This window comes from Neovison vison, chromosome 2, assembly GCF_020171115.1.
Source record: "Neovison vison isolate M4711 chromosome 2, ASM_NN_V1, whole genome shotgun sequence".
NCBI classification, from domain to species: domain Eukaryota; kingdom Metazoa; phylum Chordata; class Mammalia; order Carnivora; family Mustelidae; genus Neogale; species Neogale vison.
In genome coordinates, this window is record NC_058092.1 from 37,251,874 (window position 1) to 37,262,198 (window position 10,325).

The 10,325-nt window shown below is 48.2% G+C and overlaps 1 long non-coding RNA gene across 1 annotated transcript; it reads right to left on the reverse strand.

Annotated features, from left to right (window-relative positions):
- Positions 1-4,866: 4,866 nt before the first annotated feature.
- On the reverse strand, positions 4,867-8,785 carry LOC122898694. Its single transcript, XR_006383026.1, has 3 exons — positions 8,648-8,785; positions 6,519-6,599; positions 4,867-5,544 (listed from the first exon to the last, which is right to left on the reverse strand). It is a non-coding gene; the product is annotated as an uncharacterized LOC122898694 (long non-coding RNA).
- Between the last annotated feature and the right edge of the window lie 1,540 nt (positions 8,786-10,325).

A 10,325-nucleotide genomic window follows, 5' to 3' on the forward strand; every position in this document is an offset into this window, starting at 1 on the left:
ATGACTCTGAGACAGTGTGATCCTTTCAAGTCTTGCTTCCATGCTTTGTTGGACCAGTACAGCATTAAATCTAGGTCCCATTCTGTCCCACTACTATGACAGTCTCCCTCTGAGTACTTTACCTGATGGCTTATGAATTCTGAGGTTTTTTGCTCTCACTGTGGGGAACATAAATATTCCCAGACCATGAGCCTTTGAATTTGCTCCTGCTAAGACACTGAGGTGTGCTTTCCCAGTCTTGGGTAACTTCCTTGGGTGCGTGCTGAGTAAGCTTCCTTTGGAACAATGAAATGCTTTCTTCTTGTCTCATCTTGCCTGTTCTTAACTATTTCAACAAGAGCTAATGACAGAGCCAAAACCTTCCTTGGTTCTGAAGCTAATGAATTTACTGAGTGAGACCACACACTTGTGCTGTCAGAAGCTTTCCATCTCCTGAATCAGGGTATCGCAATTTTTTCTCTATGACATAAACTGGCTGGAAGCACTTCATTTCCTTTAAGTATTTTGACTTGGGCTTCAAAATTGTGTTCACAGTTGAACAATATTATTTGAATTTATAGGGATTTATTATTGGTCTTGAATCTTTTTGACTCAAAGTATCATGTTTCACTTTTTTTAAAAATTTCATTTATTTATTTGACAGAGATAGACACAGAGAGGGGGGAACACAGGCAGGGAGAGTGGGAGAGGGAGAAGCAGGCTTCCCGCCAAGCAGGGAGCCCAATGTGGGCCTCAATCCCAAGACCCTGGGATCATGACCTGAGCCGAAGGCAGATGCTTAATAACTGGGCTACCCAGGCTCCCCATGTTTCACTTTTTAAATGGTGCTATTGTTCCAATCTACAGAGGAAAAACTTATCCAGTGAGGACCTTTGGGCTAGGTGGTTTGCTGGGCATGACACCATGGCCAGAACTTCCTGGATCCCCTATGTTCTGGCTAAGCTAAGAGGTGCTCTTAGGACATCCTTGATCATCATCTTACCTTGTGAGTATTTTGAAATTCATTCTAGAATAGTACTTTGTAAGTTGGAGTCGCTGAATAGCCCCTCTGATACGGTGAAAATGTCTGTAATCTTCTTCCCAGTAACTCATAATCCAGCCTTATCATGAGAAAAATATCAAATTCCATTAATGGGACATCTTAAAAAATACCTGACCAGAACTCCTCAAACTATCAAAGTCATCAAAAACAAGTAGAGTCTGTGAAACTCCTGTAGCGCAGCCAAGAGGAGCCAGAGGAGGCCTGACAACTAAATACAACGTGGTATCCTTAAATGGGATCTTGGAACAGAAAAGAGACATTAGGTAAAAACTAAGGAAATCTGAATAAAACTATTGACATTATTTAATAATAATGTATCAACAGTTGTTCATTAATTGTAAAAAATGTATCACATTTTTGTAAAATATCAATAATAGGAGAAACTAGGTGCAGGGTATGGAAACTCTATATTATCTTGTCAATTTCTCTATAAATATAAAACCATTCTAAAAATAAAGTCAATTAAAATAATCCTAGGGAAAAAAATAATAATCCTAGGTAATCTACAAAAAAGCTACCAAGAGGCACCTGGATGGCTCACTCGAATAAGCGTCTGCCTTTGGCTCAGGCCATGATCCCAGGGTCCTGGTATCAAGTCCCACATTAGTCTCCCTACTCAGCAGGGAATCTGCTTTGCCCTCTGCCTCTGTCCATCCCCATCCCACTCATGTTCTATCTTTCAAATAAATAAACAAATACAATCTTAGAAAGATAAAAACTACCAAAACTAATAACTAAGTTGGGAAGGTTACAAGATGGAAGGTTGTGCACCAAAGAATTATTTCATCAGACCTGGGATGTTCAAACCCTAAACAAGCCAGAAAATAGACTGGCTTTTGACTGAGTCTTGGGAGATGAGCTCTAAGCTCTTCAAATACCTTGCCTGATGAGTGTCCTGGTATACCTGGAGCCTTGGACCTCACCAGGGAGTTTATGCTAACAATGTGATTTATGGTGGAGACCTTGGGTCGTATTGTGTCATTTCCACCTCCTAAGAGGCTAGAGAGATTGAGTAACTAAGGTCAGTCACTTCTCCATTCTTAAATTCCCGAGTCCCAATAAAAATAAATCCCGGACACCAAGGCTAAGGCGAGCTCCCCTGGTCTGCCATTCTTTGTATGTGTTGTCATACATCATTGCTGGGAGAATCAAGTGCTGTTCATTGACTCCAGTGGTAGAAGAGAGCATGAATCTCACTTCTGGTCTCTATGAGCCTGTTTCCAGTGCTGATTTTAATGTACATCCTTTCACTGTAATAAACTATAATTGTGAGTAGAACAGCATTTCTGAATTCTCTGAGTTCTTCCAGTGAATCATCAGACCTGATGGTGGTTTTGGGGAACCCCCAACACAAAGGCCAATAGGTCAGCATATAAAAATCAGTTGTATTTGTAGATAGTAGCAATGAACAGCTGTAAAATGAAACTAGAAACACAAGTCCATTTACAGTAGCAGCCCCAAGTATAAAACGTGTAGGAATGAATTTTACAAAAATATGTTCAAGCCTATAGATGCAAACTACAAAACTTTGCTAAATAATTCTAGAATTTCCATTTCACTTTTCTTTCCATTTCACTCTTTCTATGGATTAAATTATTTGATGAAATTCTTCGTTTTCCCCTCTATATTCTGAATACATCAGTCATAGTCATTTCAATGCCTCTGGCTACTCAATATCTGGGTCACCCAAGGGACTATTTCTATTGTCTGAGGTTTTTTCTTTTGCTTTTTTGACCAATTGGACTGTTTTTTGGCATTTCGGCTGAGTTTTTATTTTATTATGCTGAACATTGTGTGTAAAGAATTGTAGGAGCTCTGGTAGGTTCACTGAAGAGGGAATTATCTTCTGGAAGTCAAACAGCATTTTGGTAGAGCCTCGTGATACAACTGATGGGAAGTGGGCAATTTGGACACACCATTTCCTTTCAGTGCTTTCAGGTGGCTTCACTTTGTAGTACTTATAATTATACTGTACATTTATTTTGTACCATATCTCTCTACTTCAGAGCCCAAAGAAGCTCTAAAAGGCACCATAAAATTTGAGCATCAGGGAGATGTAGAAAAAAGGGCCAGTAGACACTGATGGGCTTTTTGTGTGACGGGATCTTCATCTCTCTTTCCAGAACATGTGAGACAGGCCCATTACCTGAACTTCTTTGAACACATTTCCTAATGACCCTGAACATTATGAAGTGTGCTTTCAGGCACCAGGGCAGTGCCTCCGCGAACAGGTCAGTGACTAAAGGACAGGAAGTAAACTCATTCACCACCAGCTATTCCCTCCATTAGCATGCTGCCCCACCTCCTCTCTTCTAGCATCTCCAAATTCTGCCTGGAAGCAGAGCTTAACAAAAGCCAACTCATCCACCGTGGCCAGCAGGCTTTTCTGCCTCACCATACCTGGTTTACAAATTCAGTCTCAAAACCTCCACTTCAATACATATTGTCAAGTAGTCAATGAGCCTGCACATTCGTGTTAGGCTTTGCATTACCTGAACCTGCATAAAACAGCCAGTTGCCTGAGACACAAATGCCAATGATGGATGCTTCTGCAGTGACCCTTGGACAACATGGAGCGTAAGGGTAGTTCTCAAGAAAGAAATGGCAGCTAAAGTTGAGGCAGGGCAGGGCCAGTTGTATAATCCCAAAGTCCTGTACTCCAGACAGGATTCTATCCATTAGGTCCACCCCCACAACTCTCGAGGGATCCCATCAAAGGTCACTCCACCCAGATTCCCTTCCTGGGCAGACTCCTCCCTCTGCTCAGGAAAAGGCGGGTGGCTGATACAGCATCCATCTTCCTAGGGACTGTGTAAGATCTGCCATCTGGTGGCTAATCAAGATGTTACAAGCAGTGGGGAGAAAAGATAACAGAAACAGACATTTGCAAAAAGAAAGCACTGTGTTCTGTGAATGAGCTTTTAGAAATTGTTCAGGCTCAAAGCAAACTGGAATCTTCTCCTTCCCCTTACTTGTTTATACTGTGGGAGAACTAATTAACTATAAATGGATCCAATCCTTACAGAAACCATTAGAAAGCGTGTAACTTATTAGAGCCTTAGAAATGCTCATATTCTTGGAGTACCTGGCTGGTTCTGTCAGTGGAATGGGCAACTCTTGATCTTGGGGTTGTGAGTTCAAGCCCCACGTTGGGTGCAGAGATTATTTAAAAAAGAAATCTTGAAAAAAAAAAAAAGAAATGCTCATATTCTTTGAAGGAGTAGTCCCACTCCTGGGTATTTGTAACTCCTGGGTGTTTGTCCTGAGGAAGGGTTTTATTGCTTCAGAGCTTCGATGGAAGAGGTGCAAGGATGAGGGTCATCCAGACAGAGGCGCTGTCAGACTGTCACAGACACTGTCAGAGATCCACGGGGAGTGGTCAGGAACCAGACCTCCAGCCCCACCCCAGACTGAGCTGGAACATCAGCAAAGGGTAGATGGAGAAAAAGAGACCTGGGAATGCAGTCATCTGGGAGGCACAATGGGGCTTCAGGGACAGGGAGACTAGGTTGTTCTTTCCAGGCAAATGAGAGCTCACTGGACTCCGCTATCTGTCAAACAAGCCTAGGTCTGCCCAACCCTGCTGGCTTGCAGACTAATCCTAGACCCTACTTGTTAAAGAAGGATCTTTGCAAAGAGGTAAAAATTATTTTTTTAATATTTTTATCTATTTATTTGACAGAGAGAGAGAGAGAAAGCAAGACAGCACAAACTGGGGGAGCTGCAGAGAAAGAGGGAGAAGTAGGCTCTCCACTGAGCAAGGACCCCGATGCAGGACTTGATCCCTGGACCCTGGGATCATGACCTGAGCCAAAAGCATACACTAACTGACTGAGCCACCCAGGCACCCCAAAGTAAAACCATTTTTAATACCTTCAACTGGGCCAGGTGAAAAGAGGGAGCACAGGTGGGCACCAGCTGGTGGGCAATAGGACTACGTGCTGAGTGACTGGCAGGTACTGGGCATGGCAAGTGTGGGGCTACCGCATGCCAGATCTTTGACTGGGGCCTTATGATGGACTCTCACTACAAATATGAAGCAGATCCTCTTTTTAATGTCCATTTAAGGAAAGGAAAGCTAAGTCCTACTGGCGTGAAGTGATTGGCTTAAGGTCATGCAACGGATTTAATTGGCAGAGCTGGGACTCACTGACATATTCAGTCACTCAACAAACACCAAGCCCTTGCTCTATGCAGGGATTATGCCAGATGTCCTGGGGATGTCCTGCTCTCCAGGAACTCACAGACATGGAACATGAAGAGGGAAAGCAGTGTCAGAGAGCCAACCTGAAGGACGTGAGGCTGGCAGAAGGAACACGAGCCGTCAACATGAACAACAGGCACGAAGATGTGAATCCCTGTGGGAGGAGAGGGAACGGGAGGCTGGAGAACCTCATGCAGTGTAAAGTGTCCCCTCAAGAGCAGGAGCACAGAAGCTGGAGAAGTAGGACGGCTAGTCACGGAGGGACCTCAGTGTGGCCATCTACTGGCTGCTCAGGATACTGCAGGAACAAAGAAAAAAATTATGCCGGAGGTTGCGGACACTCACCCACTATTTACTATATTTACTATATTTACTATTTATTTCTGTGCATGCATGAGCTCATTTACTCTTCACCGCAACCCAATAAGATGGGCATCATTCTACCCCTAGTTTTCAGATCCAGGCACTGAGGTACCTTTGTTACGAATTTCCCCAACATCACACCAATATAAAGTTGACAGGGAGGGATTTGCCCAAGGAAGACTGGCTTCAAGTCCATGCCCACAGACATGAAGCTGCACCTGCCCGGAGCAGCGGGGATTGCCTTGCAGGTGTAAAGGGCTGGGTCCCACCTGGCTGTGTTTGGGAAAAGTCTCTCTTGTGGCAGCATGGAGGCTGGTGAGAGCATGCAATGTGAGTGAAAACAGGGAGACAGGAAAACTGGCTGCAAACATCCAGGCGAGCTGGAGGCCAGAAGCAAGGAAGCAGGAGTGGGACTGAGGGAGGGGAATTTAGCGTGAAGAGATGGGTCTCTGTCCTGGGCAGAGGAGTAGCGGTACTGCCAACAAGGACAGGGGACCCAGGTTGGCAAATTATTGGGATTCCATTTGGACCTAAGGTGCCCAAGGAATGGTGCAGGAGGCAACTGGAATGGGACTGATTTGGAAGTTGGTACTTTGTGGCGGTAATGGGAAAGAACTGAGTGGATGAGGCCCCCCATGTCGTTCCTTCAACAAACATGTCCTGGGGACCCCCAGTATTCTGAGCCTGTGCTGGGCACCCAGACACTACAATACACAAGACAGATGCATCTCTGCCTCATGGAATGCCAACTTCACTGTCTTGTCCAGAGTGCAATCCCATGACCAAAGTGAGCCCACCATCCTGTGGGAACCCAGCAAGGTGAGGGCAGGGGGTCAGGAGCAGTGCCCCAGAGAAAATGGGCATGATCCTATTAGGTTGAGAGTGGAAGGATCAGATAAACCAACACACCTTGCGACAAGAAGATGGGACTCTGGCGCCCTTGGCGAGAGCCGTCTCGGCAGTGTTCAGGGTGGAATGGAGGCCAGGAGGCTGAGGAGCAAGTGGGAAGGATAGAGGCAGAAATGGCAAATGCGGACTAGTCCTTTTAGATACTCGAAGCAATCCTTCTTCCCTTTCCCAGCATCTTTCCAAATGTGCTGTAAGCTTTGTAATGGCAAACACCCTATTTTCTTCAGCTCCCCATTTCACACACACATACAAACACACAGGGTGTATGCTGGGGTAGAATTAGCAATGGATTTAAAGTCAAAAGCCTAGAGCCCAATGCCTTTGGCTAGCCCAATGCCCCTAGTTAGGCCTGTGCCACTAAAGTCTCCTCCTTTTCTGAGTCTGCATTTCCTCCCCAGGAAAATGGGTCCAGTTATGTCCACCTGGTAGGGTCAGAATGGGGCTTGAGTCACAAAGCATTCTCCCTGCCACATAGAAACCTCAGCTTCTGTGTGAACACCAGCACCACTGCCACACTACCGCTGCGTATGGAGGGAAGGCCCTTCCCAGTCTCTTGTTCCAACTTCTTAGGTCTTGGGGCCTGGAAGATGCTTCCATCAGCTTCTCCCCCTCCCTCTCTGTCCCTCTCCCTTCTGCTTGCTGGAGCTCCCTCTCCTCCCCGACCCTTTCCCCACCTTAATAGCACCTGTCCTCACCACCTCTGTCCCACACGTGGGCTCACAGCTAGAACTGGTCAAGAGCCTGGTTATTCATTTGCAAAGTCCACATGCAGAACTGTACCAGCCTCAGTGAGGCGGAACGAACCCATGTAGCCAGCTCCTTCATGCTGGGGCCTCCAGAGGTCCAGAAGAGCAGCTGTGTCCAGCATGTTCTGTCCTCACCAGCCATGCAGAGCCTCTAGCGGCCTCTCACCCCACCTTGGTACATGACCTCAGGCGTCAGATTCCATAGTACATCATTAGTAACCTGGCCTAAATGATTCTAAGAGTTTTGCTAGCTCTGGCACACTGTGGTCTTGCACGCAATTCAGCCCGTCCTGGAATACTAGTAAAAATTTTAAAAAATACCAGCAGCTAACATTCATTGTGCATGAACTGTGTGCTAGGCACTGTTCAATGTGTTTCTGTGCATTGTTTCTTTTCATCTTGACACCATCTCTTACCAGACAGATACCAGTTACTGGCCCCAGTTTACAGGAGAATGAACTGTAGCCTGATAAGTTGAATTCACTTATCCAAGGTCACTTGATACAACGTGTCTGAGCACTGCTGTCTGCAGGCTGCCTGACCCAGACCTGGCTCTTAACCTCCCAGGGGTGTCCAACTCTGGTACAACTACTAACCCAACCGTGCACTCACTTTGCCCTCCAGCTCATCCCTGCACATGCCCAGGGCCTCCTCAATTCCACATGCCCATGAATGTGTCCTCGCCACCCCCCACACACACACACACTGCTGCTTGTCCCCTCGCACCTGTCATTCTCAGTGCCACTCACTAGGCTGTATGGGGCCTTGGTGAGATTGGAAAAATGCTCCCCTGCCCTTCATGCAGACACGGCCCCAAACTAGCTTGCAAGGCCTGGTTAGTGGAGACGTGGCCTGCACAGCCCAGCGCAATGTCCCAGGCTCCACCACCTTCCAACTTGCTCAGAACAATACCAGAACACCAGAACTCGTCCTTAACTTCTGTTTCTCTTTCCTCCCCTCTCTCTCATATCAAGCTCTCTCTATTTTGCTTTTCCAGGGGGGTCTCCTGGGATAGATGAGCAAGGTGCAGGCACAACTGGGGGACAGCGGCGGTGGGGGGGTGTGGGGAGGGTTCTGGAGCCATGCCGTGGGAAAGCCTCTGGTACGGCACTTAAGGGGGAAGAGTGCAGCCTGAAGCTCAAGTTCAAAAGTACTCTGCTGATCTGCTCTTCCTATTGAGCGTGGAGCCACCAGATGGCAGCCAAGGCCAGAGGCACACAGAGAAGACGCAGGAGGGGTGGGGGGAGTATGGATGTTCAGGGGGCTCATCACTGACCCCATCACTTTCAATCAGAGAACAGGAAAGAATGAGTACTTGTGTGTTTCATGTGCCCATGTGTTTTTCTGCACCTGTGTGTGCTAAGGGTATGGACAAGCACACACCTGGACAAACAGCTGGGTTTAACCTCTTCCTTCCTTTGGGTTTCCTCACCACACCTGGAGCTTCCCTTCTTCTGAGACCAGCCGCGTCCTGGGTGCTGGTGATGCAGAGGGAAGTGACCCCATTCCTGCCCTCCAGGAGCTCCCAGGCCTGGCAAGCAAACAGACCACAGGGTGGTGTGTACAGAGATGGCTGGAACAGCCCAGAGGAAGGCCTGGCAGTGGCAGGGGTAATAAGGGCATACATGATCTCCATTTCCTCCAAGCAGCCTTTCAGGGAAAACCCAACAGAATCAATCCTACTGGCAAGCCAGTGGCACAACTGATAGGCGAGGCGGTCCACAAGGTGAGGCACAGAGCTGGAATACGAGCCAGAGTCTGTAGGATTCTCAAGTTCATGATCTTGGCCAATGCGTGCACTTGTGGGGACTGGAAATGGGGGAGGAGAGCCAAGCTGGGGGGGGTCCAGGCCCCAGGCCAGACCTGGAGAATAGGCAGATGCCTCCCCTCCTGGTCCCAGAACAAGTTCTGACAGCTCCAACTATCTGACTCATGGGTGAACTTGGTCCAAGGAACAAGGCAGAGGGCGTGTGACTGGAATCACCACTGGAGTGCCACTCTGCACTCCCGCCTCCAGTTGTACCCTAAGCTAGGCGGATGCCACCTCTGCAGAGCAATAGTCTTGATCTGATGGCTCCTTGAAGCAGTCTTTCTGCTCAGGTTACTCTGAGCCTAAGGGAAATCATCTTGAAAAATATTCCAACCACCCGACACTCTGTCCTATAACAGGTGACCCTCGAGATAGAATTCCACAGCCCTGTTTTGGAAACAAACTCCAGATTGAAAGTTCCTCTTGGAGTCTAACTGAAGTAAGGCACTCCAAAATCTACCTCCAATTCAGCAGTTGCCCGTCAGAGCCCTTAGTGCCTGAGCCTGGATGTAATCAATAGGTAACCCTGTGAAATTCACAAGTTCTAGGTAGAGAAGGAAAAAGGTGCGAGCCCTGTTCCGGGAAAAGCAAGCCTATCCTCTAGCAGTAAGAGAATCTCCCGGCCCTTCAGCCAGGGTCTGGGCTGCCTGAGCATTCCGGCCGGAGAACGAGTGAAGGGATCAGCGGAAGATGATGCCACGCGAAGAAGTGGGACGCCAGTGAGGCAGACCGAGGGACGTCCCGGGCCAAGGGACCAGCACGGTGTCGCTTGGGCAGGTGGGGCGCGCAGGGGAACCCATCAGATACAGAGGAAGGAAACAAGGGGAAAGAGGAGATGGTGAGTACTAGCTCGGGGTGGAGGAAAGAGGAGGAGACTAGAAGACGGAGATAAAAACAGGTCAAGAGGTGCACTCAGGGAGACAGAGATCCACAAAGGCCGGGAGAGCAAAGGAGGAGACCGGGATGAGTGGGAGAAAAGAGCAGGGAGGGAGCAGGAAGTCGTGAAGTCCACCCACCGGCCATGTGCCGGGCTTCTTTCACGCCAGCCCACCGCTCCGGCGGCGCGGTCCCTCCTCCTGTCACTCAAGGAGATGAGAATCCCCTCCCCCAGGACTGGCGGGGGAGGGGCTCAACTCCCTCCCCGCCCCAGCTCAGAGGCTCAGTTCCCCAGGCCCCCAGATCGCCGCCCCCTTGGGACGGGCTGTGCAGCCCCGATAGATGGTGGGGGGCCCAGCTGGTGTGTTATCAGCC